Raw genomic sequence first — 25,930 nt, 5'->3', positions numbered from 1 at the left:
TGCTTCCAGGAGACATTTGGCAGTATCGGGAGACATTTTTGGTTATTACAACTGGGAGGTACTACTGGCCAGAGTTGCTGCTAAACATCCTACAGTGCATGGGACAGACGGCCAACAACAAAGAATTATCTGGGCCAAAATGTCAATGGTGCTGAGGTTGACAAATATCTGATGTAGAGGTACACAGGACCCCCCAGGCCACACCCAAAGAAGGCAGCCTCTAGATTTCAGATTCTCAACTCTCCTTAAATCTATCTAGATGTTTCCACCGCACAGCAGTGTCTCCCTCTCCCACTAGTTCAGGCTTCCACTCTGAGATTGGAGGACGTGGGGACATAAGGGCATGAACCCCTAACCACTTCTCGTCTCCTCACCTTTCACTGGGGGCAGAAACAGTGAGATTTCCTACCCTTTCCTGTAGGACACCAATTTCCCCAACATCATTTCCTCCTTCTCCTTTCCGAGGTGTTGTTTGCTCTGGAGTCTTTGCTGGGGCCAAAATGGTGGAATGAGTGCAGGGAGAGAGGCTGACATCACTGAGGAGGAGAAAATGAGAGATACTTCAAAAATGCCTTGTTACACTTTTATTAGTATTAATAATATCATACAACCAGCTGTGTTCCTTATGCAAGGTGTATTAGTTTGTTCTTGCACTGCTATACTATAAGAGCTACTTGACACTGGGTTATTTATGAAGCAAAGAGGTTTAATTGGCTCACAGGCTACACTGGAAGCATGGCTGGGGAGGCCTCAGAAAACTTACAATCATGGTGGAAGGGGAAGGGGAAGCAGGCATGCTACATGGCTGAAACAGGAGGAAGAAAGAGAAGGGGGAGGTGCTACACACTTTTAAACAACCAGATCTCATGAGAACTCAGTCACTATCATGAGAAGAGCAAGGGGGAAATCTGCCCCCATGATCCAATCACCTCCCATCAGGCCCCTCCTCCAACAATGGGGATTACAATTCAACGTGAGATTTGGGCAGAGACACAAATCCAAACCATATCATCAGGCATAAAACTTGATAAAATATGCATCGTATGAAACTATTTACACAATAAAGAATTTATTGCTACCAAAAAACCAAAGCAATGTATTGTTTTAGGTTTCTTTTTCCTAGGTAGCCTTCCCTCTAATAACGTTGGGCTGCTCCCGAAAGGTCTACCCTGATCAAAAGAAACCCTGCTCACAGGCCACATGCTTGCCTCTCTCCACCTCTGAAATGCACGAGCCTATGCTCTGCTCTCTTGGCATCAGGTCTCTACACGTTGGTGGCTGTATGGATTCTGCCCAGGCCTGAAAGCTGCCTGCAACGACTAAGGTGGTCAGAGCAACTCACTACCCAGGAGAGCAGAGTGATGAAAAGCACAGGGCCTGGGGTGGGGCTGCTGGCCTGGGAATGCTGGGTTCAACATCTTCTAGAGGTGGGATCAAGAGTCAGTCACTTCCTCCCTGTGAACTTCAGTTTTCTTACTGGAAAATGGAGATGATAGTATTCACCACAGGGGTTGTTTTATAGTCATTTGGGCTTTGTTAGCAAAATACCACAGACTAAGTGGTTTCAACAATGGAAACTTACTTACTCACATTTCTGGAGTCTAGAAGTAAAGATCAGGGTGCCAGTATGGTGAGTTTCTGGTGAAGACCCCCTCCTTGGCTTGTAGATAGCCACCTTCTCACTGTGCCTACACACGGCCTTTCCTCTGTGCAAATTTAGCAAGAGCAAACTCCTATCTCCTCGTCCTTTAATGAGGCCACCAATTTTATTGAATTAGGGCCCCACCCTTGGAACTCATTTAACCTTAATTACTCTTAAAGACCCTGTCTCAAAATATAGTCACATTGGGGGTTAGGGTTTTAACATGAATTTGAGGGGGAAACAATTCAATCCATGTCATTGGGTTTCTTTAAAAATTACATCATCCAGGTAGTGTTTGAATCTAGTTAGAACTCAATAATTATCTCTTATTATTCGAATTGCTGTGGTTGTTGTTAGAATTGCAGAGCACCATCTAACCACTGCTTGACACCTACCATGACAGGAGCTACTGAGTAGGGATTAGGGAAGGAAGATACACTGCTGACATGCAATAGCAGACCCAACAGCCGGGCCCCAGGAAGTGCCCCAGGAAGGTGCCATATTGGGCAGGAAAGAAGAGGTAAGGACCTTACAAAGAAGAGCAGGTCACCAATGCTAAAAGAAAACAGTCTTTATTTATTTATTACACAAACATACTAAGAGCTGCCAATTATTTATTTAACACTTACTATGTGCTGAACACTTTATTCTCTCTACCAACTCTTTCCCAACAACCTCAACAGATGGAGAAACTGAGATTCAGAAAAACAAAATGGCCTCGCCAAAGTTACATAGCTATTAAGTGGCAGAAGCTTTACTTATTTCCAAGATTGGATCCCAAAGTCACGCATGCACTTTCATCTCCTGTACAAGCTCAATGCCATGGACAAAAAGATTGGAAGATGTGGTCCATCTCCCAGAATCATTATTAATTAGAAGGAGGAGCTGATGTCTAGCAACATGTCACTGTATCCAATGTATAGAATTAGCTCTTGCAGCATTTGGAAAGGGCTAGAAAAATTCTCCATTTGCCCCAAAACATATTGGGCTGAGAATTAATATATAAACTGGAGAGATGAGGGGATTGAGGGTATTTTATCAATTGGCTATTACTGAGTAACAAGTAATGGATTACTTCAGTGGATTAATTAAAACAATAACCACTTATTCTTGCCCACGGGTCTGCAGGTCACCCGGGCATTGTCTCGTCTAAACTGGGCTCACCTAGGTGGCTCTACCTCAAGCTATAAGTCTGGCTACACCTAGCCCCATGCTGTGGGTTCTTTATGTATTCATCTAGGCTTCAAGCTGAGGGGAAGCAGATAACTGAGAGAGAAATGATGCCTCTTATAGTCCAAGTGCAGAACTGGTACATGGTCACAGCCATCCACACTGCATTGACCAAAGCAAGTCACAGCCAGTGGAAAAATTGACTCTGCCTTTTGTGGGAGGGACTGCAATATCACATGGCAAAGGGTGTGGACCCAAAAACAGCTGAAGCATGAGGTCAATAATTCCATCTACCAAAGACATTTTCTGATTTGGAAAGGAATGGCTAATGTAGAGGGAATAGAATAGATAGAGAGGATCTATACAATCCCCCTGACTTTCAAACGATTTGCCAGAAAGGGCTTTGCCTATGAATAAAACACCACATCTCATTTCTCTAACAAAGAAGACAATTAAAGACAAACCCTCCCACCCTCCCACTTTCCCCTTCTTTTTCCTTACAAAGTATACGAAATTGTAGGATGCCAAAATATTAGGCAAGCCTGACTAAAAAGAGAGATCCCTCAAGTCTCAAATTTCAACCATCTATAAAAGTAGCATTTGGAAAATTTCTGTGAAAAATGCAAACCTTTGCACTTGGGTCTCAGAGTCCCCATTTTATCTACACCTCTGTAATCTGTAAACACAGACGCCATCCTAACTGCATGACAAATAGGAACAAGTATCCTAATTAAACAAAAAGACAAAAGACCCTAGAAACATAAATTGGAAAGGACTCAGGTCATATTTTATTACAGAAAGCCAGGGAATGCCTCTAGCAATGTCACATTACTGGATAGAGCTGTATTTACATTTTGTTGAGTTGGCCCAGCAGTTCTAATGATGGGGCTGTTTTTGAATCAGGGAGATGGTTCCAATGAAAAACTGGATAGGTCTGTCTTTTCAGCAGAAATCTCCCTGGTATCATTTTCTTTTCTATTCTATTTAGGCAAGCTCCACAGTGCTAACTATTTCAGTTCCCAAGAGGCAAGGAAACTTGATGAGCTCTTTCTTGGGGTCTGTGTGGCATCTGGGTACCCTCTTGCTCCCACTCTCTAATGAACTATGGGGAAATTCTTCATGTAGCTTGGTGTACAGGTCAGCATCCAGATGTCTTCTTACCCCAAACTACAGGGTCTACAGGGTTGTTCAGCCCTTCCTTCCATTCAGCAAGTAGTTACAGATCTCCCATGGTGTGCCCAGCATTGTTGCCAGGCAATGGAGGGTAGCAAAGGAGGGGGGCGTGAAATTATGTTCTCTGCACAAAAAGCAGTATTGTCTATCCACTCACTAGGTTCAGAGCTTTAGTGGCTTTAGTTGCACTACAACTGGACAACTAGGGGTTAAGTGTTTTGAGCTTTGCTTATAAAAAGACAGACCCAAATCAGATAAGGTAACTAATTTAGAAGCAATTACAATGCATTTTATCCTATTCTTTTGCCAAAGAGCACCTTATCTAAGCTGGCTTTCCTTTTTACTTTTCCTTTTAAGTCTCAAAAATATCTCATTCAGGGTCAGGAAAAAGAAGCAGCACAGACCAAGCATTTTGAAAAGGGGATGATGAATGCATTGGATGCTTACACTGTGTTGAAGAGGGAATTTGGATCCAACACCCACCAGGTCTTAGGGCTTGACAGACTCACTCGAGTATGCCTGACCAACCTCATATTCTGGTGGGGATTTTTGTTTTCCATGAACATATGGATTGTGTTAGTCTTAGGAAGCACTTAAGCTAAAAAAGAAAACAAAGTTAAGATACAGTACTTTTTATTATATAAAGCCTAGTTCCTCTTTTTGTACTATTTAGTATTCTGCCCCTGGTTATTTCAAAATAAACAATTTTTGAAGATAAGTAAATAAGCATTGCTATTGAATACAGTGGTTCTCATACTCTTGGATGCATAAGAATCCCCTTGGGAGTTTGTTAAAAATCCAGATTTCAGTACAGTAGACCTAGATAATAACCCGCAAAATTTCCATTTTTAATCATTTCTCCAGAAGATGTGGTTTACAAACAAGACTTTGAACATCACTGGTCTAATTACCTTTCTGATTGTCTTTGGTTTACTCTTAGTCATTTGTATTATGGCTTATTTCTGACTCTACCAGTGAATGACAAAGCATGACCTATTCTTGCTTTTCAGAAAGCACTTGCCTCTCCCTGGCTATATTCATTTGTGATTGGCCCAAGATGAGAGAGATATCACCTGGGTCATCAGAGAAGGAGGCTTGAGCCACTTTGTCCCAGGACTCAGAGGAAAATATGGGAGACCTCTAGACCAGTGCTTTTGAACCAGGAGCAATTTTGCTCTCTACATTTAACAGTATCTGGAGACATTTTTGGCTATCACAATCTCAGCATGAGGGGGGACAGTGAGGAATGCTACTTGCATCTGGTGGGTGGAGACAGAGTTGCTGCTAAACATCCTGTCATGCAGAGTACACCCCTCCACAACAAAGCCTTCTCCAGCACAAAGTGTCAACCAGGCTGAGGTTGAGAAATCCTGCTTTAGGCCCAGCTGTTCTTTGAAGAGAATTTGGAGAGTTTACACCCCATTTCCACATGCCCAAAAGATATATTGAGCCCAGATGGTGAGAGTCTTGAATGCCATTATTAGGCATGTAGACGTGATTTCATATTTAGTAAGCTTAGAAAAATAAGAAAAATCACCTGTGCTTGCAAAACAATTAGCCAAGAGGAGTAGTGATGACCAATGCGAAATAAATAGCTCTTAATAGACACATGCATGTCGAATTTTGACACTAAGAAAACCACATTGTAGTGGGTCAGTGTGTCTAAATAATTGGTTTTAGCTAATTTTGTTGTAGCACAAACTCATTAAGATGTGGCCAGGGACATAGATAAAAACAGCACAGTCCTTGCCCTCAAATAAATTATTTTCTGAGTGGAGATCATGTGTACCCCAAAACTCATAATGTAAAGTGGAGCAAGATGAACTCAAAATGCAGCATATGAAACTACAGTAAATAGGAGAGGGGAACCTGGCTCTCCCGATGGAGGGAGACTAGGTAGGCATGGGAGGAAGGATCAGGGAAGCATATGTGATATTTCTTGAGTTTGCTCTTAAAAAATACGTATGATTTTGACAGAAGACATGGAAACAAAGTTATTCAAGCAAAGATTCAGAGGCAGAAATGTACAGGGTGGTGGTGGGGTGGGGATAGTGGTCCCAGATGAGTGAAGAGGAAGGTTTCATTGGTATGTGAGGGAGAGAAGTGAAATTGACCCCGTTTGTGAAGGTTCTGACTGCTTGGCTAATGTGTTCGCACTCTGTTCTGTGGGGAGCCAAAGGACCACCCAGGTCCTTGATCCTGGGAGATTCTGATTCCTAATCTAATTCCCGTAGCTCTAAACAGTTCTAGGGTGAGTCAATAAGGCATGCAGGCACACACTCGCTCTGTGGGTCTAGCTGCACCTTTCCCCTTCTTCTCAGTTCCCATTTTCCACCTGCAGACTCGGCTCTCTAGAGGCCTGTTGACCATTAAGTTGTGGGTGACAGGTAAGAGATGTGATTGTTTGCAGGTCCTGTGAAGAGTGTAAGGAGAATTTCCAGATTTTCCAGGCTCCTGGCTCTCATTAACCTCAGGAGCACAAAGATCACCTCTCCTTATTCACAAAGCCAGTACTATACTTCGATGTCAGGAATGAGTGGAGGTAGGTTAGTTGTCCATGCTCTTTCACCAAGGCAGCCAGCCATGCTAACTCCATGTCAATATACACTTATTTTAAACTGCTTCCTTCAACAGGGTACCACCACCTAAACTACTCTCAATCTTTAAAGTTAGCAGGTAGTTACTCAAGTAAAAGTGTAAATACAAATGGCAGCTTTCCTATAAATACTAAAAGTATAAGTAGAAGACAGCACAAAAGTGACAGATATCCCTCTGGATAAGCAGTCCCTGAGAACCAAACCAGCAGAAGAGACTTTTGATGAAGGTTGCACAAATTAGCAAGAGGATTTCATGTTCTTGGAGCCATGTTCCCAAAACTATGTTCCATGAACTCATTCAGGGTCCCTGAGACCATATTAGGTGTTTCACGAAAGCAACTCCACAGTCAAGTAGGTGTGGAAAATTCCAAACAACACTCTAGGCCCTCCATAGTCTCTGATGAAGTTTCAAAATTCCCCCACATGGGATGGCATTAAATATTCTAAATACTAAAGAAAAAGATGTGTCTGACTTTGATCAACCCAGATTTTCCAAATAAACTTCTTTTATTTAAGGCTTTTAATTTATTTTTTTAAGTAGTGTATCTACCAACATTTCATGGGTACTTAGATATTTAGCAAGCACTTCCCATGTGCCGGGTGCTGTGCTAAATAATTTACATAATATTAATTCACTTGATTCTCAAACCTACAAGGCAGATAGGATTCTCTTATTTTACAGATGAAGAAACTAAAATCCACCATAGGGGTGTCCATGTTATCCAGGCAGCAAGGTCCCGTGGTGCATGTTTCTTTAAACAATACAAGGAACACAGCATGGGAAGCACAGTGTTTCAGCGGGGCTACCCTGACAAAGAACATAAAGATAATCTGGCTTTTTTGTTGAGAAAGTGCCTTACGTACTTGTGCTACTCCTAGGTACCCCATGGGTATATATCTCTGTGCTGTGGTTTAAATAAACTCTTTCATCATGAGTTGGAGACAAAGGTATAGAAGAAGAGCCTATGGGGCACCCCAAGCTGAAGACACCACAGTAGATAATGCCAACAGGTATACAAATCAAGGGATGGCATGTTCTCAAAAGTACATTAAAGCCAGAGTCAAGATCTCAGACCTCGCTTTACACACAAGTGAGGAAACTGGACCCAAGATAGTGTTTCACCCAAAGGCTCACAGCAATAGCTGGGCTCCTCTTTCCTGGTCTAGGATGTTTTCCTACACATAACTACATTGCTGCTAATTTTGAAGATTGAGAGTAGCTTCGACTGAGCTTCTCTGATGACAGAAGCAACCAAAACATATTCTCTCTTGACAATGGAGCTAGCACAGGCTCCCCAGGAGCATAGCTCAGCTGTTTTACCTCTTTGCCTTCTAATCCCTGCATTTGGTTTCTTTAATAAAGGGGAAAAAATCAAAACATCCTTTTCTTAAGCAAGAAGTATATTTCATCCTATAGAACTCTCTAGGTTAATTGACTTGATTTGATTAATCCACAATGTAAACTTATATTAAACATCACATCATACACCATAAATACGTATAATTTTTATTTGTCAATGAAAAAAATTAATTAAAATTAATAGATAAAGACACATGCAGAAAAAAAAGAAACTAAAAAGAGGGAGAACTCCCTGGGACTCAGACCCAAGAGTACAGTACAGGCTGTAATTCCTTAACTTCTCCAAAATTCTCCTACTTGCCGTGGCAGGTAGACACCCTATACAATGCTCATCCAAAGAAGGGAGCTGCTGAGTCAATGGAAGGTAACAGATGAGCCCCCTTTAAAGATTGGTGTGGGTGGGAAGACTGGCAAGCCACCGCTACAGCTGCAGAGGCTGCCAAAGCCTCTGAAAAGGGAACGTGAATCCTGCCCCCTCGATGTCACTGTTGCTAAGCCAAGCCAGCTGGGTCTAAGCAGAGGAGCCCATAGAGAAAGCTCCTGGCACAATTCTGTGCCTCCCCTTCCAATCCCTGAGTTGAGCCAGGCAGAGCCAGAACAAGCCTGTCACTTGGCCCTGGGGGCTTCCGTCTGCCCTGGACAAGACCCACGTTGGACCTCACCGCTTGGAGAAGCCTGTTCAGGATGTAGTGAGGATGGCGGCACAAAATATGGCAGACATGGCTGAATCAGTTGATCCCCAAGAGGAAAGCCAGCTCTGAGATGATTGTTTCAGACCATGAACTATGATCTGAGAAGATGGGAAATAAGCAAGGACAGATGTGTATAAACAAGGGAGGAGGAGGAGGGTGGAGAACACAGGAACCTATGCCCAACCAACTCAGGCCATAAAGCGCTTATAGCATATAAGGAAAATAGAGAAATCTTAGAATGTATGGAAACTAGAAAACTTGCTGTAAAAGAATAAAGAGCCTTAATATATTATAGCATGCTAAAGACATTCCATTTTATTACATGTGGGTTCATGCAACACTTACTACCAACGGGAAGAGGAAAAACTGAGTTAATCTACCCTTCATGTCCCACTTCCTCTGGGAAATCATCCCTCACCTCTCTAATTCACATAGGCCTTCCCTTTATGTGCCATGTCCTGTAACTATTTCTCCTATGTTTGTCTGTGTCCTTATGAAGTTCTCTGGGTCAGGCCAGGGTGTAGGCAGCAGAAGAGAACAGCCAAGGATTCAGATGTGGCTCAAAGTCTCAGGCAGGTCGCCAAGATCAGAACAGATGGTGAATGAGAAGTCCAGGTCTGAGGGATTGAAAGAATGAAGCAGTTCCTCTACATCACAGCAGACCATCAGTTGAAAATCTAGGGAGAAAAAAACAGCTTGAGGAGTTAGACAATTATATAAGTTGAAGGCAGGGAAGACTCAGAACTCAGCGGTTCAGAGAAATTGAAGAAAGAGTACCAAAGAGTGGGGACCCCAAACACAGGGTTGATCCCAGGGCAGAGGCCCTAATCCCTCTGCCCTCATCTATGATCACACTTCCTACCATCATTCAGTCATCCCTAACCCCAAGAAGGAGTCATGGTTCTGGTTATGACATTTCGAAGGGGGGATGCTGAAGGGGCACTCGGTCAGTATTTTAAATATGCTGGCCACCCTTGATTAAGACAGCTGTAAAGGCGCAGAGAATGGACAGAAAAACAATTTTTACTCCTTTAAAACAATACAGATGTCATAAACTTTCATCCCCCAGTGCTTCGCTGCATTGCATGCCTGGTCAAAGATTCATTAAGAGATAAGAATAATTGAAAATCAGTCATTCATTGTTTAAATGCTAAAACTTCTGTTTCAGTCAACCACTCTGAAACTGTCATTCAGTTAGCAAATACTTATTGACTGCCTATTGCATGCCAGGCACAGTGCAAGGCACCAAGTACTGTGGGGAATAAGAACAGTAGTAGTCCCTGGCATAAGAAAGCATCCCATGCAGCCTAAACCGTATCTCCCTTCTTTCCTCCCTATCTTCCTCTCTCCCTCCCTGATTCATTATTTTTTTTGTTTATTATTATTATCTTGGAAGAGTAATTTTCATAGGTTCTGGTTAAACCCCACGATAAGTTTTCTATATGCAAAATTATTACTATATCCCTATAGAGATCCAAGTTGTTACTTTGTTGATCAACCTAAAATACACAGAGTAAAACAATAAGTTATTGACACTCCAAAGTCACAAAAGGCAAATGTGAATAATTATAAGATGAATGACATAGGGAAATGGTATTTAAATGTTGGCCTCTCTTAACAGCTTTTAAAGTCATATCTGAAATGTTAAGAGAATGTATATATTAATACTTTCATCTATCTATGCATACATACCCACACATTTATTTAGATGGATAGGTACATATATACATACATATATGTGGTTCTCTTTGTGTCCTTAGAATGTACATCAATACCAGGAAAGCTTAGAATATTAGAACTTGATATTCTAAGAACATTTTTGAAACGAGAAAACTGAAATCCAGGTAATCACTTCGGATCAAAGAACCAGTTTAAGAACTGGCTCTCACATCTGTTAGCTGCCAGCAAAGGGATGTTTCAATTGACATCATTTTAAGGATTAACTCAAATTCGAAAGTAAGACTCTTGCACCTACAAAAAGCACAGAGATTTCAAAGAGCAATTAAGAAGAGACTCAAAAACATGATCATTTTAACTAACAAAATAAAGGTCAAATGAACAATGAATTCCAAAATATTCTCCTGTTCTTTTTATTTATGTTGTTCAGCTGGTAACTGTAGCTGGTGACTGTAGTCTTGTGTCTATGGTGCATCTCCTAGAAATTGGAGCTAGCTTTTTAAAAAAGCTAAGTAATTAATTTTGAAATAAACCCAAAAGAGCATACAAATTAGTGTTTATACAGTAATTATGTGGGTCTTCAGCCACTGGTTGCATTGTCTAGACCATTTATACAATGCACCCTTGCAGCTCAACTGCTTTTAGAATTTGGTCCAAAAGGAAAAGCATCGTACCCAAAATTTCTGTTGGACAATCACCTGTAGTATAATAGTCTGCTTGTAAAACCTGATTTTAAAGAACAGCTATTGAAACAGAATACATCTGACATCAGAAATGTCACATTAACAGTTTAGTAAAAAGTCTCTAATGCTGCCGGCTTTAAGATAAAGAAACAACTGAGGTCAGGTGTGGTGGCTCATGCCTGTAATCCCAGCACTTTGGGAAGCCAAGGCAGGAGGATCACTTGAGGTCAGGAGTTTGAGGCCAGCCTGGCAAACATGGTGAAACCCCATCTCCACTAAAAATACAAAAATTAGCTGGGTGTGGTGGCCCACACTTGTAGTCCCAGCTATGCAGGAGGCTGAGGCAGGATAATCGCTTCAACCCAGGAGGCAGAGGTCGCAGCGAGCTGAGATTGCACCACTGCACTCTCAGTGGTGACAGAGCGAGACTCCATCTCAAAAAAAAAGAAAAAGAAACTGAGGACTTTTATTTTCAAGTAAAGGACATGGCATGTGTCAAATAAATGCACACCAACATTTCAGGACCAATACTGCAGGAATGCATGTTTGTTTTATGCAGATTTAATGCTAAATGTCCATGAATACTAAATATTTATTATTAATACTAAACGTCTACTATTGCCCATGTGAAAGCATTGACTGGAATTTTACAGTCATAACCATGTGTCAAAGAGTCAGAAAGTAAGAAATAAGGTAAATCGGGAAAAAGAGAGATTATTCATAATTATTCAAGTTCCCTCAAGACAAGAAAAGTTATCTCAGTCCTATGTGTATTAGTCTGAATAAGCTAGGTTGTGCTGTGGTAGCTAATACTTCCCTAAATCTCAGTGGTTTAACCCAGAAAGGCTTATTTCTCAATCCCACCAGACCACTTGTCCTCCAGGACAGCTGAGGGACTCAATCTGCTTACATCTTATTGCTATGAATCTTGGTGCACATACTTTCAAGGCCACCATGACAGCAGAAGAGAAAGCTAAAGGTAGCACATCAGTTTTCAAATGCTGCAGCTCATTGGCTACCTTCCTGCCAAGGGGCTGAGAGATGTGGGGAGCATATGGATATTCTATGAGGGGCAAATGTCTGTCCCACCATATGACCCTAATCTGTCTCCATCTAAATGTAGGCTAGGAGAAGTTGGAGGTTAATTCTCGATTGTTCTAAGGAAGATTTCTCCAGCCCCCTTTTAATTTGTCACTCTGATGAATGCCAACATAAATGTAGAAACTGATTTGTTTGTTTATACAACAAAATACTCAGGAGCTTCTTTACCTTCATGGGATGCACAAGTCATATATATATATATATATATATATATATATATTTTTTTTTTTTTTTTTTGAGCAGCCTTCTTAGCAGACACCAGTGTTTCTCAGCCTGCAAAAGATTGGGCTTTCTGTCAACTCCTGAGGTGCCTACACATTTCCTAGTCCCAGAAACACCCTGATTAGGCAGTTGTGAGATTTGAGTGCTCAGTGTTGTAACAGGGTTTTGTTCTTTTCCATGAAGAGTTTGCTTTGTACTATTACTTTCTATTTCAGGTCATGGTTTTGCTTACGTTAATTTGATGATTCTCTCTAGAAAGTATACCTGAACTGTACAAATTCTGCCTTAGCTCTTAATAGCCTCCATAAATTAAGGTTGCTGGAGCCCCTACCATTCCCCAAAAAGTGGGTGTGGGAATATTTCGGGCTTCTGATCTTGTCCTTTTTTGTTTAAATTTTGCTCAAAAATTTTTTTTTACCATAAAGAAATCTCCATATAATATTTTCCAACAGAGCTAGCCAAGAATATATCCTAAGTGGGAAGCATTACATGTGTTACCATTTAGCACTGATATATCACTTAAATATGCACTCAATTGCAATGTGCTTTACCCAGCAGTGTGAACTCATGTGTATGGCACTGAATGGGTGTCTTGGGTTCCCTTCCAGCTCCCAAGTACTTTCATGCCATAACCTTGATTGAGTCACTCAACGTTCTTCTGCTGGGTTTCCACAGAGAGGCGAGAGATGAACAGAGATGACATGTGTAAAACACACATTCTTTGAGGAGAGGGAAAGTGTTACATGAATTGAATGGTGAGGCATGAGTACTTGGCTATTCGTCTATATGATATATGTCATTTATGGGAGATGTTAACTCCATCCTGAGGGCTTAAAAATAATCAGGGTATTCAGATTTTACTCTGACGATTCTGCTAAGACACATGAAACAAGAGTGGTCTTCTAACTTAGCTTCTTGCATGACCCTGAACCCCAGCGCCAGAATCCCTTATTTAACTTCCTATTCTGCTCATTTATTAAAAAGCGTTGGGTTTGTTTCAAGACTGCTTAAACTCTCTGCCTTGTGTTTGCTGATTAAGCTAGAAAATATTCTTATTTTAACAGCAGATTTAATTTTATTTATTTACTTTCCTTATCTCCTCTGGTCTCCACTCATAATCTCCGAACTTGCTTCATTAGAAATGTACAGTTAAGCAATATTTTCCAGGAAAGAAGAGTTTGGGGACCTGCTTCCTGGAAATATTAACAGACCCTTGGTGAGAAAAGGCTTCTCCATTAAAATTGCTTAGTAAAATCAAGACTAGGAGGTGCTTTGGCCAATGTTTTTTAATGCATTTGATGCAGTTTTATTTTAAAGGACATTAATTAAAATTTTACTGGTTTTTATAGCCCATTGAAGTAGATTTAATACTGTATTTTATTTTTCCTTGTTAGCTTAAGCCTGTCATTTTTTTTCTCTGACTCCTCCTCATAGAACAGGTCTTGAAGTATCTAGGATTTGGTTAATTGACAGAGCTTAGTCAAAGAATGTGTCTGTTTAATAAAGAAAATAATGCCCAATCTACACTGGGTCCTTATGTGATAAAATGGACCAAAATAGACATGAAAGATGAATTGGAACCACATCATGGAAGACACCAGAGACTATGATGAGGAGATTGGAATGTACTAAGTAGAAGACGAAGCTCCTTGAAGAGTTTTGAGGCAGAGATAGTATGTTATCTCCATTGTGTTTTAACAAAATGAACTTGTTAGTATAAAGATTGAATTAAAAAAACAATATAAATGGAAAAAAGACCATTAAAGGGACATTTTTAATGAGACCAAAGCTAGTCCAGTAGCAGTGAGAATGAAGAGAAAAGGATAGACTGAAAGGCATTTCAAAGGTAAAATGAGCAGGTCTTAATGGCCAATAAGGTAGAGGTGGTAAGGACTGAAATGTGAAAATAAGACAAAGGATGAATTAATGAATCTGTGTTGTATAGATGGTAAAAGGAAAATCCAGTACTTCCAGATCCACTCTCGTCCCCATATTTGTGTTTCATGGCACACCTACTCTGAATCTAATAGATTATTAACAATCTGCCTTTCTTGTCTACTATGTAACCTCGGCCTCAGTGACTATATTTCTGATCAGTGGATGCTTTAGGAAAGGCAGGGCAACAGGATATTTTAAAAATCCAGTTTTTCCTTTATCTCAATTGCCTTAAGACTGAACAAAGGCAAGGGACCAATGCACAAAGAAAATGGTGTTGCTGAAAACATTCTGATGCTTTTGTTCTCCACGGCCTCTGAGCATTGATACCTTGGTGGCCAACAAGCTATCTGACCACTTAAGATCTGGAGTACCTCAGGACACAAAAAGGTACTTCATAGGAAGATTTATGGTTGCAGCAAAGCATTCCATAGTGTTGAGCTTTAGCAATAAACTTGAATATCACCAGATCAGCTTGGTATGACATTCATAAACAATAATTTTAGTTTACTGTCAACTATATGCAATGTCTGAGCAATCTTCTTGGACTGTTGCTCAGGTGACCTATTTATTTATGCAAAAGATGGGTCATCTTAACTCAGTGGACTAAGGTCCCAGACATAATAGTTGTTATGAATGTGTAGGCAAACTTGAGGGCTAAATTCAGTTCTTTTTCTCAGTCATTTGGCTGGGGGGAGAAAAAAGAACAGAAAAGGACCTATCTCTGTCTCCCAGCATGATTACTGAAACCAAGTTTAAAAAGAAACCTATACTGATTATTCAATTTCAATGTCTCCCCCCAATAAACACCCATTGAAGAACTTGAAAGATACTGGAAAGATCAGAAAGCTACTCAAAAAGCTACATGACTGTTTAACGCAAATGAACTAATTGTCTATGAGTATTACAGGGAGTGAGTGATCAAGGCCTGGGTAGTTGAATAAGGTATCATCAATAAGCTGGAACTTGAATGAGGCCTTCAAGGACAGGTAGCTCTTGAGTGAGTAGAGAAGAAAAGGCAGAATATTTAGGAAATGAGAAATATAGGCTCACACAGAAAGTATCTGTGCTGACGAAGAACACCTATTTCAAATTGAATCCAGATAGAGAATTTATTGGCTCATGTCACTACAAAGTCCAGGAGTTCATCTTTAAGGACTGAAACACCACTACCAGAACAGTACCTCTAATCTTCTTTCAGCTCTTTTTTCCTTTGTGTTAACTTTACATTCTGGAAGGCACTCAAACAGTTGCAGCAAAATGGTGGACAGTGGATGGAGGCTTGCACCATTCTCAGCTGTCCCATAGAGCAGTGAAAACTATGACTTCTCTCTAGTTGATCCGCAAAAGTCTCAGTATCGCCATTGATTCCAACCATCTTGAATTATCTACCCATTCCTGAACCAATCACTACAGTAAGGAAGATGAAACATCCTGATTGGTCAAGCTGGCATTACATGGATCAGGGAATGGGGATAAACAACTAGTTATCATTAGATATTACTGAAAAGGCAAAACACAAGATGTTCCCTATAGCACTAATGCATTTTGATATTATACAGATCAATCTGAGATGAATAAAAACTACTTTAATGGAGTAATGAAAAATATGATAGGAGGAAGTACTGATATAAGATCAGTAACAAAGTAGTATGGATTTTTTTCTGTAAAACATGAGAAATCATTGAAGATTTTTGACCAGGGAAGTGCCATTTCAGTTCAAACGACACTTTAATTTCAAATATGTCAACTAAAAATGTTCTTTCACAGAGAAGTTTGCTAAATGCATTGAAGTTACATTTTTATAGAAAAGTTATATATTTAATGGAAACTGTTAATATACACATTAGTTTTCTCAATGTCTATGAAGTTGTGTGAAAGTGAAAAAGAAGGCTTCATCTACCCAATAAATGAATTCTATTAGAGCAATTTCACATATTAGCTGACATGAATGTAAAGTGAAGAACAGCCTCTTATTTGCTTTATTCATTAATTCATTTGTTTATGTCTTTCTCTCTTCCACATCCAAGGCATTCAAGCCATCATGCTTGCATCCAAAGGAAAATATGGATTTGGTCCCCTGCATCTGAATAATATTACTCCGGAATGATAAGACAACTGAAAGTACCTTCTTCACTGAACCCCAAATCTGTGTCAAGAAGTGTGCTAATATGCTAGACAGCATGCATACTTTGCAAGATGAATATTATTGTTCCCATTTTACAGATGAGTAAGCTGAAGTTTAATGAGTTTACAGAAAATTTCCCCAAAAAAACACAACTGGTAAGTGCCGGGCATGTAGGAGTCAAAGCCAGTCTGTCTAACTCCCAATCTGTGTTCTTTTTACTATACTAGGTTGCCTTTCCACAACTGAACTTGCTAATGGTATTGTTTCTAAGGTCACTGACTAGAGTCCCAATTTAAAACAAACAAAAAAAAGCTTCACTGTTGATGAAATTACTTGTCAAGAACAAGTTTCTGGTTTGCCAAAAGCAATAGCTGTTCTACATCACAAGAACTTAAAATCACTCTCTCACACACACACACACACATACACAAATACATGGAGAGAGAGAGAAAGTTTCACTGTATACTACTTATGTATAATTCTGATTTTTGTAAATTAAGTGTAACGTTAAATTTCCTGGAGACTTTGAATATTTTAAAAGAATGCTGGAATGGGTATTTTTGTAAAGTGAATGATATATTAATGTGGCTACTTTCTGTATTACTCATTATTCATTATTTCAGATATGAATATAGCTGAGTTATCCTAAAGTCTGACCCCCACGCATTTTGAAGCAAAAAGTATGATCAGTGTGTGGCTTCAGAAAGAATAAACAGCCAAAATGTTAAATATGTTATCTGAAACCTAATATTGTTTTAAACTTTATGCCATTCTAAACATGAAAGATGAGAGCTGGCTTTGAGCTGGGAACATGGTTAGGTACATCCGGTCACCTGGGGTGATATTTTTTTCTAAATCCTTCATCTACATTAGCTGCCTCCCAGTCAACACTTTTGAGTTCTGATGTGGTTGATGTATTTGAGCAAAGCTACCCTTGAGGCTCATAAAAGAGGCAGTTAGCCTCTCACCAACTCGAATGTATATGGAGAGAACCCCATAAAATAAACATACTTCAAGTTGTTTGCCCAGTAATGGATATTTGACCTACCCCACACCCTTCCCTAATGCCAGCATAAGTGGTGTTTGAAGAGCAAAGCAAATTCCATTTCAGTTCTAAAGCTTGGTCTGATGCACTTTGACTAATATTTCAAACTTTAGGGAGCAGCTTCACCATAAAGATCTCTTCAAGCAGCTCTTGAGTTGGCCATTATTCCACAAATGTAGCAATTATTTCCATCTACACAGAAAACACAAAGGCTTCTGTGGCCAGCTGAAAAGAAGAGTTATACTGTAAACACTATAGAAACCAAATAGCTAGAACCAATAGCTGAAAGAAAAGAATGATGGCCTTTCTTTATCCATTTGCCTAACTCCCAATCAGGAAATGATGCTCCTTAAATTCGGCAATGCACTGCACATGAAAAGTCTGAAAATTTCATAGACCACTGATGCATACTTACCCTTAAATAAACTGATCCTATATAAATAGTCAAAGATGTGCATCAAGGTTTAGCTACAATGATGTTCATGGCGGTCTTATTTCATTAGTGAGAAATTGAAAATGACCCAGGTATACAACAAAAGGTGTGTCAGTTTTCTATTGCCATATAACACATTACCACAGGCTTAGTGGCCGAAAACAGCACAAATGTATTATATTAAAGTTCTGTAAGTCAGAAGTCCATTGGGCTTTTCTGGGTTCTCTGCTTCAAGTCTTCACCAAGCTAAAATCAAGGTGTCAGGGGAGCTGCATTCCACAGCGGAGGTCGTAGGGAAGAATAGGCCCCCGTTTCCTCTTGGTAGTAGGACTGACATCTTTGTTTTCTTACTGATTCTCAGATGATAACTGTTCCTAGCTTCTAGAGACCTCCAAATTTCCTGGCTTATGATGGGGACAGTCCTTCTCACATCACAGCTCCCTGATCTGTGCTTCTGCCTCCATCTTTCATTATGAAATGCCATGTGATTACATTGGGCCCATCTGATAACCCAAGAAATTCTCCCTGCCTGAAGATGAGTAACCTTAATTCTATCTGCACAAAAGAAGTTGTCATATAATTTAACATATTCACAGATTCCAGGGATTAGGGCATGTTGATCTTTGGGGACCTATCACAATAGGGTAGCAGTCAAATAAAGCATGGAATATGCATGAACTTAAATGGAATATAAGTAAAAGTGATTGTGTTAAAAAATTACTGGCATAAGAAAATGCTAAGTAAAATATCACATTGAAAAACATTAAAATTAAAAAACAGGTTACTCAATAGTATGGATGGTTTCATCCCATCTTTTTGTAGAGTGAAAAAAATCTGTTTGATATATGTATGACAGGTCTGTATATCTCTACCTAGCTCTACATCTGTTCAATACTTGTATATCTATCTAGGTAAAAAGGTATACCCCAAAATATTCACTGGTTATTTCTGAGGTTGGGGATTACAGGTGAATACTTTTAGATTAACATATATTTTTGAACTTATCTAAAATGAATAAGTATATTATCTACAACACACGCACACGTAAATTTTTTAAATTAAAGTTTTCTTTTATAAGTAGAGTGCAGTAGCTAATCCTTTGGCCAGCCAATTGACCAACCTAAAGCACCAAAAACTGTTTCTGTAAGATATAGTGAAATTCTCACTCTCATGGGACTGAACCCAATTCTAATTCTCAGCCACCCTGCTCTCGTTCTGAAAAATCCAATTTTTATCCCAGTGTCCCAATAGCTATTAAACAAAATTATAAGAGAAGGATCTCACTGACTCTCTACAGCTGCAATAATATATTGTTGTTTAATGTCATCTCTGAGAAATTTTCTGACATGGTGCAGTCTGAAACATCCATATGTCAGTGTTGGGTTTGGTTTAAATTTCAGATAGCTAAAAATAAGTCTTTCTCCTCCTTTTGGTTTTAAAGTATAAGCAGATCTAGCTTTGATGTACAAATCTTATAAACGAAACAATTTGCTGTCCCCACCCAAAGACAGCTAGTGCAACTCCAGAAAGAAAGATCTATCCTTAACAGTTTACTCTGCATTCTGACTGTGGTTTCCGTAAGAACATACTGTATACAACTTTGTTCCTAAGGTTATTTCTGTTGGTGCCAAATTGACTTCAATTCACAACAATCATGTGGTGCATTCCCATGTAACTTGGATGTTCTGTTCTAAAGAAAACATAGGGTTTTTTTCTTAAGCAACCATTTCTGTTTATGGAAGATTCACCTCCACCCTGGGGATTATACTTAGAGTCAGTCTCCAAATGTGGATTTAATTATTAAAAGACATAGCAAACACTTTGATTTCTACCTAAGAATAGACTGAAGACCATGTCCTATCAGTAGCAGACTGGTGGGGCACCTTAGAGCATTGTGGTTAAAAAGTATGGGCTCTCCTGCCAAAATCCTGGGGTACCAAAATCATTGGGTTCAAATCCTGTCTCTGACCTTTAATCTCTATGTGACTGTAAACCAATTATTTAATCTCTATATTTCCCAGTTTGTAAAACAAAGATAATATTACCTAAATTCAAAGACTATTCTGAGGTTTGAATGAATTAAACATATAGAGTACTTGGAGAACTGCCTGACATATGCTAGTAATAGTAGTTGCAAGAGAACCATGTAAAGGAGACAGTAATACTATTTACAGTATTATCCATGATGAGAGAGAGAGAGACTCTTTAAAAGAATCATGACCATTTACCAAGAGTGCAAGAAGCTAACATTCTACTAACTAGCCTGCTACCCTCCTGCTTCAAGACTTTTGAACTGGCTTTTCTCTGAACCACATACTTCCTCACTGAAATATCCATATGGTCCATTATCTCACTTCCTTCAGGACTTTGCAGTAATAACTTCTCAGTGAAGCCCATCTTGGTCACCCAATTTAAAATTACACCACCACCCTCAATCTGGTACTCCCATTCCCCCTACCTGATTTCTTTTCTTCTACTGCACTTTTAACATTCCACATAATTTATTTATTGTGTTTACTGTTACATAAGTTCCAGGAGAGCAGAGACGTATGTCCTTTTCTTTTCTTTTTTTAGAGATGACATCTCACTCTGTTGCCCAGGCTGAAGTGTGTCTGTTTGACATTGTTAATATATCCTCAGCATCTACAATAGCACTTGACTCACAGTTGATCTCTATAAATATTTGCTCAGTGAGTGAATAGCCACTACCTTGAAGAGTAGTGGCTTTGTCTAAAATGGAATCAAAGATTCAACTCAGAGCTCCCTCAACAATCCTAATGGGAGCCCCAGATAGTATGTGTTTCTCCCCTGATAAGATCTCCAGTGGAAGTTCTAAATTGATAAAGTGAGGCAGAACAGTAGTCTGGGTCATCAAGATGGCTGACTAGAAGCTCCCAGCACTTGCCTCCTCCATAGAAAAGACCCAAAACAATAAATAGATAACTCTCGTATGGAATATCTAAGGAAAAACACTGGAATCCAGCAAGAAAGTGACAAAGACCCTCTAAGGCATGGAAATTCATGATGGCAGCATAGAGGGGGAAGCAAAGCAGGCAGCCAGGATGAATTCAGAGTCAAGAGGGATTCCCCACTGCAGGGAAAAGATAAGCAGAAGATCTCCAGAAATCCACATTCTCACCACAGATACCTACAATCATAACTACAGGAGAGTCCTCACAGGCTTCATAGGCCCTGAATCCAGTATACTATACTGGGGAGCTACCTGGAGCCAATGTGGCTGCATTATTGCAGAAAGAAGATTCACACTTGGTCACCCTCACTCCCCAGGAACCAGGCTGCTGCAGCAAAATAGCATTTTGAGAGCAAAGAAACCACCAGAGTACAACCTGACAGAGGGCCCAATAGCATTAACATTTCCACATCCCTGGGACTCACTGACATCTTACCACATTCATCAAAAGGTCTGCAGCATTGTGACACCAGCTGGACCCAGAGGTACAGCTGAGAACCCAGCACCCAAGTTCATGTAGCACCCTACACCCTGGGGAACAGGAAGTCCCGCACAGCAGAAAGGCTGCTCACAGAACCCAGGGAGCCTATGTGTGCCCTTCCAGAACCTGAGAACCACCTGCCTGGGGACCAGAGAAATGGCCCACCCATGGCTTGCTGCTGCTCCCCACCAATGACCCTGCCACCTCCAGCAGGGATGCTGCATGCCCACATGTGCTACCTAAAGGCACAAGGACCAGCCTACCCAATGTTCACATCCTCAACAAAACCATGCCACAGCCACCACAAACAACCAAAGCCTAGGCCACTGAGGCACTTGCAGTCAAATAAATCATACGGAGACTACTGCACTCACGTAGCATCAAAGCCAGAGCAACCTACCCAACCTACACTATAGAACACATCTACAGGAAAAAGTCTTTCCCTGCGAAAGCAACTCCATAGAATTGGAAGAAGTGACTGTTCTGCCAGATGCGCAAATATCAACATAAGGACACAGGAAATATGAAGAAGCAAGGAAATATAACACTTACAAAGGAAAAAAATAATTTTCCAGTAACAGACCTCAAAGATAAGGAAATCTATGAAATGCCTGAAAATGAATGAAACACAATGATCTTAAGGAAATTCAGTGAGATATAAGAAAACAAATAGACAGTTCAACCCAATCAGGAAAACAATTCATGGTCTGAATAAGAAATTCAACAGAGATAGATATTATTAGAAAGAACCAGATAGAAATCTTGGAACTTAAGAATTTAATTAATGAAATAAAAAATACAATTAAGCATTTCAACAGTAGAAGAGCTCAAACAGAAGAAAGAATATCTGAACTTGAAGGATGGTTTTTAAAATAACCCAGTCAGACAAAAACAAAGAAGCAGACAATACAAAAGAATAAGGAAACCATATGGGACATACGGACACCATTACACAAATAAATATTTGCATAATGGAAGTTTCAGAAGAAAGGATAGGCAAAGTCATAGAAAAATAACTAATAAAATAATAGCTGAAAACTTTCCAAGTCTTGTGAGAGATACAGACATCCAGATACAGGGTGCTTAAATATCCCCAAATAGGTTCAACCCACAAAGGACCTCTCTGAGACATATTATAGCTAAGGTGTCAAAAGATGAAGACGAAGAGAGAATTCTGAAAACAAAAACAGAAAAGCATCAAGTCACACATAAGGGAATTACCATCAGACTAACAGCAGATTTCTCAGCAAAACGTTAGAGGCCAGGAAAGAATGAAATGATATATTCCAAGTGCTGAAAGAACACTGTAAAACAAGACTACTATTCCTAGCAAAGCTATCTCTCAGAAATGAAGGAGAAATAAAGTCTTTCTCAGACAAGCAAACTCTGAGGGAATTCATCAATTAAAAGACTGTCCCTACAAAAATTCTACTTCTGGAAGCAAAAGAACAATATCTACCATTACAGAAACAGAAAAAAAACACACAGAAGTACAAAATTCACTGGTAGAGCAGATACAGAAATTAGAAAAAGGAAGGAGTCAAATATTATTACCACAGTAAATCACCAAACCAAAAAGATAAACAACAGGAGAGTAATAAAGGAACAAAAGATATGCAAAACAGCCAAAAAATAATTAACAAAATGATGTACATTCTTACCTATCAATAAGAACCTTGAATGTAAATGAATTAAATTCCCTAACTATAAGATAGGCTGGCTGGGTGCAGTGGCTCACATCTGTAATCCCAGCACTTTGGGAGGCTAAGGCAGGTGGATCATGAGGTCAGAAGTTCAAGACCATGCTGGCCAACATGGTGAAACCCCATCTCTACTAAAATACAAAAAAATTAGCCAGGTGTGGTTGCACATGCCTGTAGTCCCAGCTACTTGGGAGGCTGAGGCAGGGGAATCTCTTGAACCCGGGAGGCAGAGGTTGCAGTGAGCCGAGATTGTGCCACCGCACTCCAACCTGGCGACAGAGCAAGACTCCGTCTCAAAAAAGAAAAAAAAAAAAAAAGATAGGCTAAGTCTGCCTAAATGAATTTTGTTTAAATCCCTAACTATATGATGCCTACAAGAAACTCACTTCACCTGTAAAGACAGAGCCTGAAAGTGAAGGGATAGAATACGATATTCCACACAAACAGAAACCAAAAGCAAGCAGTAATTGCTATTATATCAAAAACATAAAAAGAGACAAAGAAGGTCAATGATAAAGGGATCAATCCAGCAAAAATATATAGCAATTCTAAATATGTGTGCACACAACACCAGAGCACACTCATATATGAAGAAAAAATTATTAGATCTAAAGGTAGAAATAGACTCCAATACAATAGCAGGGAGGGACTTCAACACCCCACTTTCAGCATTGAACACATCTGGACAGAAAATTTAAAAAAAATTAAACATAAACTTCATTGTAGACCAAATGGACCAAACAGACCTTTACAGAACATTTTATCTAACAGCTACAGAATACACATTCTTTTTAGCAGCATATGGAATGTTCTCCAGGATAGATCATATCATGGGCCACAAAACAAGTCTCAATAAGCTTTTTAAAATTAAAATTATATCAAGTATCTTCTCAGACCACAGTGGACTAAAACTAGAAATCAGTAACAAGAGGAACTTTGGAAAAAGTACAAATACATGGAAATTAACAAATATCTTCCTGAATAACCAATGAGTCAATGAAGAAATGAAGAAGGAAATTTTAAAATTCTTGAAACAATGAGAATAGAAACATAACACACCAAAACCTAAGGTTATAGCAAAATCAGTACTAAGAGGGAATTTTATAGGAGTAAATGCCTACATCAAAAAAGTAGAGATTTCAAATAAACAACCTAACAGTGCACCTAAGGATCTAGAAAAGGAAGAACAAACCAAACCCCAAATTGGGAAAAAGAAGGAAACTATAAAATCAGACCAGAACTAAATGAAATACAGCCCCCAAAATACAAAAGATCAACAAAAAAGTCATTTTTTTGAAAAAACAAACAAAATCAACAAACCACTAGCTAGACTAGAAAATTATGAGAGAAGATCCAAATAAATAAAATCAGAAATGAAAAAGGAGACATTACAACTGATACCACAGAAATACAAAGGATAACTAAAGGCTACTTGAATAACTACATGCCAACAAATTTGAAAACCTGGAGAAAATGAATAAACATCTGGTCACATATAAGCTAACAAAATTGAACTAGGAAGAAATAGAATACCTGAACAGTCCAATAACAAGTAACAAGATTGAATCATTAATAAGAAGTATCCCAACAAAGAGAAGTCCACAACAGAATGGCCTCACTTTTGAATTCTAGCAAACTTTTAAAGAAGAACTAACATCAATTCTTTGCAAACTATTCCAAAAAATTTAAGAGGAGGGAATTCTTTCTAATTAATTTTACAAGGCAGCATTACCTTTATGCCAAAATCAGAAAAGGATACAACAACAAATACACAAAACAGACCATTATGCCTGATGAACGTAGCTGCAAAAAATCGTCAACAAAATACTAGCAAACCAAATCCAGCAGTATATCAAACAGCTAATACACCATAATCAGGTGATATTTAACTCAGGAATGCAAGGATGGTCCAACATCTGCAAATGAATAAACGTGATACATCACATCTAAAAATGAAGAACAAAAAACATATGATCATCTCAATAGATGCTGAAAAAGCCTGTGATAAAATTCAACATCCCTTCATGATAAAAACTCTCAACAAATTGGTATAGAAGGAATATACCTCACACAATAAAGACCATATATGACAAACTCACAGCTAACATTATACTGTATGGGGAAACATTGAAAGCTTTCATCTAAGATCTGGAACAAGACACCTAAGATCTGGAACAAGAACTTTCACTGCTCTTATCCAACATAGTACTGGAAGTTCTAGCCAGATCAATCATGCAAAAGAAAAAAAAATGAAGAGCATTCAAATTGGAAAAGAAGAAGTCAAATTGTCTCTCTTTGCAGATAACATAATCTTACATATTAAAAAAATTCTAAAGACTCCACCAAAAAACCTTTTAAAACTAACAAATTCAGTAAAGTTGCAAGATACAAAATCAGCTTACAAAAATTGGTAATGCTTCTAATACCAATAATGAACTAGCTGAAAAAGAAATTAAGAAAGTAATCCCATTTACAATAACTCCAAAAAAAATAAAATACCAAGGAATAAATTTCTCTGAAGAGGTTAAAGATCTCTACAATGAAAACTACAAAACACTTAAATTCCAACTGGGTTCAGTGTGTACTGCTTAAGTGATGGGTGTACCAAAATCTCACAAATCACCACTAAGGAACTTTATTCATGTAACCAAATACCACCTGTTCCCCCAAAACCTATGGAAATAATTTTTTTTAAACAAAAGACCAATTTGGTTTATATACTTGGCCTGATTATTTGTATAAAGTGCAGCAAGAATAATTAGTTTTCACTAGCCTTTTAAAATTGGCTTTGATGGAACTTTGTTGCATAAAAGGAATCTAAAAAAACAACCACTGAACTTGTAGAGGGCACAAGCAAACAGAAAAATATCTCATGTTCCTGGATTGTAAGAATTAATATTCTTAAAATGAGCATGCT

At 39.1% G+C, this 25,930-nt stretch overlaps 1 protein-coding gene and 1 long non-coding RNA gene across 2 annotated transcripts in view; one reads left to right on the top strand and one right to left on the bottom strand.

Annotated features, from left to right (window-relative positions):
- RNLS (renalase, FAD dependent amine oxidase) overlaps positions 1-17,098 on the top strand; it is a 399,013-nt gene extending 381,915 nt beyond the window's left edge. The window contains exon 8 of the mRNA XM_009458912.5: positions 16,283-17,098. The gene's annotated coding sequence lies outside the window, so the exon portion shown is untranslated. The remainder of the gene's footprint in view (positions 1-16,282) is intronic.
- The window catches only part of LOC134807072 (uncharacterized), a 424,271-nt gene that overhangs the window by 337,906 nt on the left and 60,435 nt on the right, over positions 1-25,930 (bottom strand). The window lies entirely within an intron of this gene.

The sequence above is a fragment of the Pan troglodytes genome, chromosome 8 (genome assembly GCF_028858775.2).
Source record: "Pan troglodytes isolate AG18354 chromosome 8, NHGRI_mPanTro3-v2.0_pri, whole genome shotgun sequence".
Lineage (NCBI taxonomy): Eukaryota > Metazoa > Chordata > Mammalia > Primates > Hominidae > Pan > Pan troglodytes.
Note: the sequence above shows the minus strand (reverse complement) of the source record. Positions and strands in the feature narration are given on the sequence as shown.